This window comes from Chiloscyllium plagiosum, chromosome 25, assembly GCF_004010195.1.
Source record: "Chiloscyllium plagiosum isolate BGI_BamShark_2017 chromosome 25, ASM401019v2, whole genome shotgun sequence".
NCBI lineage: Eukaryota > Metazoa > Chordata > Chondrichthyes > Orectolobiformes > Hemiscylliidae > Chiloscyllium > Chiloscyllium plagiosum.
The window spans coordinates 9,457,861-9,463,923 of NC_057734.1; positions in this window are offsets into that span (position 1 = coordinate 9,457,861).

Consider the following 6,063-nt stretch of genomic DNA (forward strand, 5'->3'; position numbering starts at 1 on the left):
CTGTAAAAGCACAGCAGGTCCGACAGCATCCAAGGAGCAGGACAATCAACGTTTTGGGCAAAAGCCCTTCATCAGGAATGAATCTGAGGGTCATCATGCCCCAAGCATGGGGAGAGATTAAACATAGAAACATGGAAAATAGGTGCAGGTAAGTCCATTCGGCCCTTCAAAACTGCACCACATTCAATATGATCACGGCTGTTCATGCAATTTCAGTATCCCACCCCCACTTTCTCTCCATACCCCTTGATTCCATCTAGCTCCCTCTTGAATATATCTAACAAACTACCCCCAGCAGCTTCCTGTGCAAGAGGATTCCACAGGTTCACAACTCTCTGAGTGAAGAAATTCTTCCTCATCTCAGTCCTGAATGGCTTACCCTTTATTCTTAGACTGTGACCCTTAGTTCTGGACTTCTCCAATATCGGGAACAATCTTCCCGCATCTAACCTGGAGAGTCCCATCAGGATTTTCTATGTTTCTATGAGATCCCCCCTCATTTTTCTAAATTCCAATCAGTACAAGCCCAGTAGATTCAGTCTTTCTTCATGTGTCAGTCCTGCCATCCCAGGAATCAGTCTGGTGAACCTTCGCTGGACTCCCTCAATAACAAGAATGCCCTTGCTCAGACTAGGAGGCGAAACCTGCACACAATATTCAAGGTGTGCCCTCACCAAGACCCTGTATAACTGTAGCAAGACATCTTTACTCCAATACTCAAATCCTCTCGCTCTGAAGGTTCTGGACTTCTCCAATATCGGGAACAATCTTCCCGCATCTAACCTGGAGAGTCCCATCAGGATTTTCTATGTTTCTATGAGATCCCCCCTCATTTTTCTAAATTCCAATGAGTACAAGCCCAGTAGATTCAGTCTTTCTTCATGTATCAGTCCTGCCATCCCAGGAATCAGTCTGGTGAACCTTCGCTGGACTCCCTCAATAACAAGAATGTCCTTGCTCAGACTAGGAGGCGAAACCTGCACACAATATTCAAGGTGTGCCCTCACCAAGACCCTGTATAACTGTAGCAAGACATCTTTACTCCAATACTCAAATCCTCTCGCTCTGAAGGCCACCATGCCATTAGCTTTCCTCACCACCCGCTGTACCCTGCATGCCAACCTTCAGTGACTGTTCCACCATGACACCCAGGTCTCATTGTACCTCACCTTTAAACTGCCACCATTCAGATAACCATCTGACTTGCTGTTTTTGCCACCAAAGTGGATAACCTCACATTTATCCACATTATGTGGCATTTGCCCACTCAGCCAGTCTGCCCTAGTCACCCTGCAGACTCTTAGTGCACTCCTCACAGCAAACACTGCCACCCAGCTTAGTGTCATCTGCAAATGTGGAGATTTTGCATTCAAATCCATTGTCAAAATTGTTAAAGTATATTGTGAACAGCTGGAGTCCTGTGGTACCCCTTCATCACTGAAAAGGATCCATATATTCCAACTCTCTGCTTCCTGTCTGCCAACCAGTTCTCTGTCCACATCAATGCATTACCTTCCATACCATGAGTTTTAATTTGCCTTACTAATTTCTTGTGTGGAAAAAGCCTTTCGAAAGTCCAGATACATAACAACTCCCGATTCACTCTTGTCCACTCTACTGGTCACATCCTCAAAACATTCCAGAAGATTCATCAAGCATGTTTTCCCTTTAGTGAATCCCAAGTTGACTAGGACCGATTCTGTCACTGTTTTCCAAATGCTCAGTTATTACATCCTTAAGAATTACTCCAGTGAGGTAAATAATGGATGTAATTTATCTTCCACTTCAGTTTATAATAGAATAGATACAATGTCAAAGATTACAAACAAAAGCCAAGAATGAAGATTTTCAGCCTTTGACTTATTGGACTTGCCAAGAATGTTAATTCTAGAGAAATATTGTTTCCATGCAGCATGTCATGCGATGAAAATTCATTTGGGACACTCCACATTATGCAGAAGATACATACATAGTAATATAGGAATAAGGTGCAGTAGGAATATATGAATTAGGATTCTACCCATCAAGCTAATTCTACCACTTATTGGCTAACTTGATTATGGCCTCAACTCCACACACCCACTTACCCTTGTACCCTCTGATCTATTTATCAGTCAGAACCAATCTAACTCAACATTAAAAATGTGCAATGACCAAATCTCCACTGATGCCTCTAGAAAGTAATTTCGCAGACTAACAACTTCTGACAGAAAAAGATTCTCCTCATCTCCATCTTGTTTGGGAAACCCTCCAATTTTAATTTGTATCCATTAGTTCGAAACTCTCCCACAAAGGGAAACATCCTCTCAGTATCTACCTCGTCACATATTATCAGGATCCTAAATGTTTCAATCAGGTCACCTCTCATTCTTCTAAACTTCAATGAGTACAGGCTCAAGCTTTCATCATCCAAGAACCTCAGAACTAAGAGGCACCAATTTAGGGCTGAGATGAGGAGGAATTTCTTCTCTCTAAGGACTGTGAGTCTTTGGAATCCTTGCCACAGAGAACTGTGGGGACAGTGACCTTGTTTATACTTCAGGCTGAGATCAATAGATTCTTGATCGGTTGGGGGATCAAGGGTTTCAGGAAAATGCAGGAATGGGAACATGAGGAACCTCAGTTTGGCCACGATCCTATTGAATGGCCGAACGGACTTGAGGAGTTGAATGGCCTATTCCTATTTATCATTGTCTTAAACCAGCCAGCCAGGGGTCAACCCTAGGAACCATCTCCACACTGCTTCTACTCATCTTTTCCTTTGTAAAGAGCTGAGCCCTGTGAGAGAATGACTCACTCATTGACAAAGTCCAGAGAAATACCAGTGTTTTGGTAATTTTACATAATAAGAGTAAGCATTATAACCACTGTAACAGTAACAGTTTCTTAATGGCTACACCTTTTTTCCTCCTCAGGCCATATTGAGAAAGTGCTAGATGTGATTCAGTGGGCAACGTCCCTGGCTCTGAGTCAGCAGGTTCAAGTCCCTCTCCCTCTTTCCACCACCCTTCCCAGCCTCAGGCTCCAGAGACTTGGGAGAGCAATCCAGGATGATATATCAGTGCAGTACGTAGGGGGCATTGCATTGTCAGAGATGCTGCCTTTGGCTAAGAAATTCAGTTACAACCCATCTGCCTCCTCAGATAGGTAAAGCCATTTGCAAAGTACAATTTTAAAGTGTTGGAATTTCCTATGTTAGTGGTCTCTAGATGAATTATAATACATACAGGGTATCTCTGGGGATCTCTTGGTAGTTGTGAGAGGTCCCAGAAGTAGCTTAGAAATTACAAGCATCATGTCGGGAATGTATCAGTAATTATATGAGGTCCTGGTGTTCTGTGTGTGCGCCAGTATTCACAGGTAGTTCCCAGGTATGCATCAGTATATGTAGAGGAGGATGTTGTGTTGTCATTGATGCATTAGTAAACCAGAGTCCCAGCAATTGCTTTGGGGACATCACCTTATACCCCACTATGGTAGATGATGAAATTTGAATTCAATTAAAATTCTGAGATTAAGAGCAGCTATCTAATAATTATCATGTAACCATGGCCAGTGAGTCACTAATGTCCTTTAGGGATCTGGTCTGCATGTGACTCCAGACTCCAGCAATGTAGATGACTCTGAAATGGCCTAGATAGCCAGTAAACTCAAGGAAAGTCAAAGATGGTCACCAAATGTTGCTCTCTAGCAACTCCCACATCTCAACTAAGAATAATACAAATTACAGGTGGTCTTCTGGGTGTATTTACAGGCAGTGTACTGGGGGGTTGTCAGTATTTACAAGTAATTTTCCAGGTTTGCAGTGGTAATTTCAGACAGTTCTCCAGGTGGTCCCCCAGGTATATGTCAGCATTTACAGGCAATACATTAGGGGTCTGTCAGTATTTACAGGTATTTCCCCAGGTGTGCACATGAAGTTACAGTCAATTCCCCAGATGTGCATCTGTATTTACAGTCAATTCCCTAAGTGTGCATCTGCATTTACAGTCAATTCCCTAGGTGTGCACCTGTGATTATAGTCAATTGCCTAGGTGTTCACCTATATTTAAGTCAATTGCCCAGTTGTGCACCTGTACTTACAGTCAATTCCCTAAGTGTGCGTCTGCATTTACAGGCAATTCCCTAAGTGTGCATCTGCATTTACAGTCAATTCCCTAGGTGTGCACCTGTGATTATAGTCAATCGCCTAGGTGTTCACCTATATTTAAGTCAATTGCCCAGTTGTGCACCTGTATTTACAGTCAATTCTCCAGGTGTTCGCCCGTATTTACAGGCAATTCCCCAGGTGTGCACCTGTTTTTACAGATGGTGCCCCCGGGTGTCACCAGATTTACAAGCAATTCCTGAGGTAATCCATCAAAAGCATGAATTAGAGTTATAGTACATGATGGTTCATCACGAACAGGCGGTGAAAACAGAGGGATGAATTGCTTGTAAGGATACGTCTTTGGAGCCTGGGAGGAATATGAAAGAAATTTTCAGAGAACCAATAATCATAGTAACCAATCCAAAAAGAAATGATGAGAAAAGCTTCTGATACATTGATATTGGGGCCAACAGTGACAGAGAGAGGTTAATCCATGAGGTGGATTAACCTGGATTTTGTATCCTGTCCAAGATTGTGAGAGAGTGCCTTTAATTCCATGAATTTTGTTTTGCAACATTTATTTAATAAAGGAACTATCGTTTAAACAAATACCACAGAACCACAGAAGCATTGAAAAGTAAAATTAATATTTTGCACTTCAACTAATTTCATTCTGAAATGAAAAGAAATAGAGACTCAAGCAGATCCTTGCAGCTGTGTTCAAGGCATTTAATTATTCCATGCAATTATTCACATTTTCACAGCTCAGTGTACAATATTTAAATTATTCACAAATTCTCCATGTATTGTGAGTATGCGTTGACTTGCAAACCCATTACTGAATTCATTGCGAATCCAATCAGCCTGTTTTGTGAAATTGCCCTTTGCTTCTTAGAATGAAATTCTGTGGTTAATCTGAATAATGCTGGCTCTACAGCAATTTGCAGCTAATTTGTACTGAAATGTACACATAACTATCTTCCAGGTACAGCAGCTAAGGAACTCTACTTATTCTTTGTTCCAGATGTTACTTGTATAATTCCGAATTATAACCCTATCTTTCCTGAAGGCACTGAATCCAATACCTGCCTCATGTCACACTGTGAGTAAAGCACAAATAAAACTGAGAGGCTACCCTCAAAACAAAACAGAAGTGGCAGATATTCCTACATATAAAACTCTACTTGTCCTTACCCAATGTGTGTGCACATGTGGAGACCTCTTTGGATTGTATTTGGCAAAATTGACCATAAAATACAGAGCAGAATTAGGCCATTCAGCCCATGCGACCAGAATTCTATTCATTTTAAAATAGTATTGGAAAAGGATAGATCAGATCTAAAAGTTGAAGTTCTAAATCGGAGAAAGGCCAATTTTGACGGTATTAGGCAAGAACTTTCGAAAGCTGATTGGAGGCAGATATTCACAGGTAAAGGGACGGCTGGAAAATGGGAAGCCTTCAGAAATGAGATAACAAAAATCCAGAGAAAGTATATTCATGTTAGGGTGATAGGGAAGGCTGGTAGGTATAGGGAATGCTGGATGACTAAAAAAATTGAGGGTTTGGTTAAGAAAAAGAAGGAAGCATATAACAGGTATAGACAGGATAGATCGACTGAATCCTTAGAAGAGCATAAAGAAAGAAGGAGTATACTTAAGAGGGAAATCAGGAGGGCAAAACCGGGACATGAGATAGCATTGGCAAATAGAATTAAGGAGAATCCAAAGGGTTTTTACGAATATATTAAGGACAAAAGGGTAACTAGGGAGAGAATAGGGCCCCTCAAAGATCAGCAAGGCGGCCTTTGTGTGGAGCCACAGAAAATGGGGGAGATACGAAATGAATGTTTTGCATCAGTATTTACTGTGGAAAAGGATATGGAAGATATAGACTGGAGGGAAATAGATGGTGACATCTTGCAAAATGCCCAGATTACAGAGGAGGAAGTGCTGGATATCTTGAAACGGTTAAA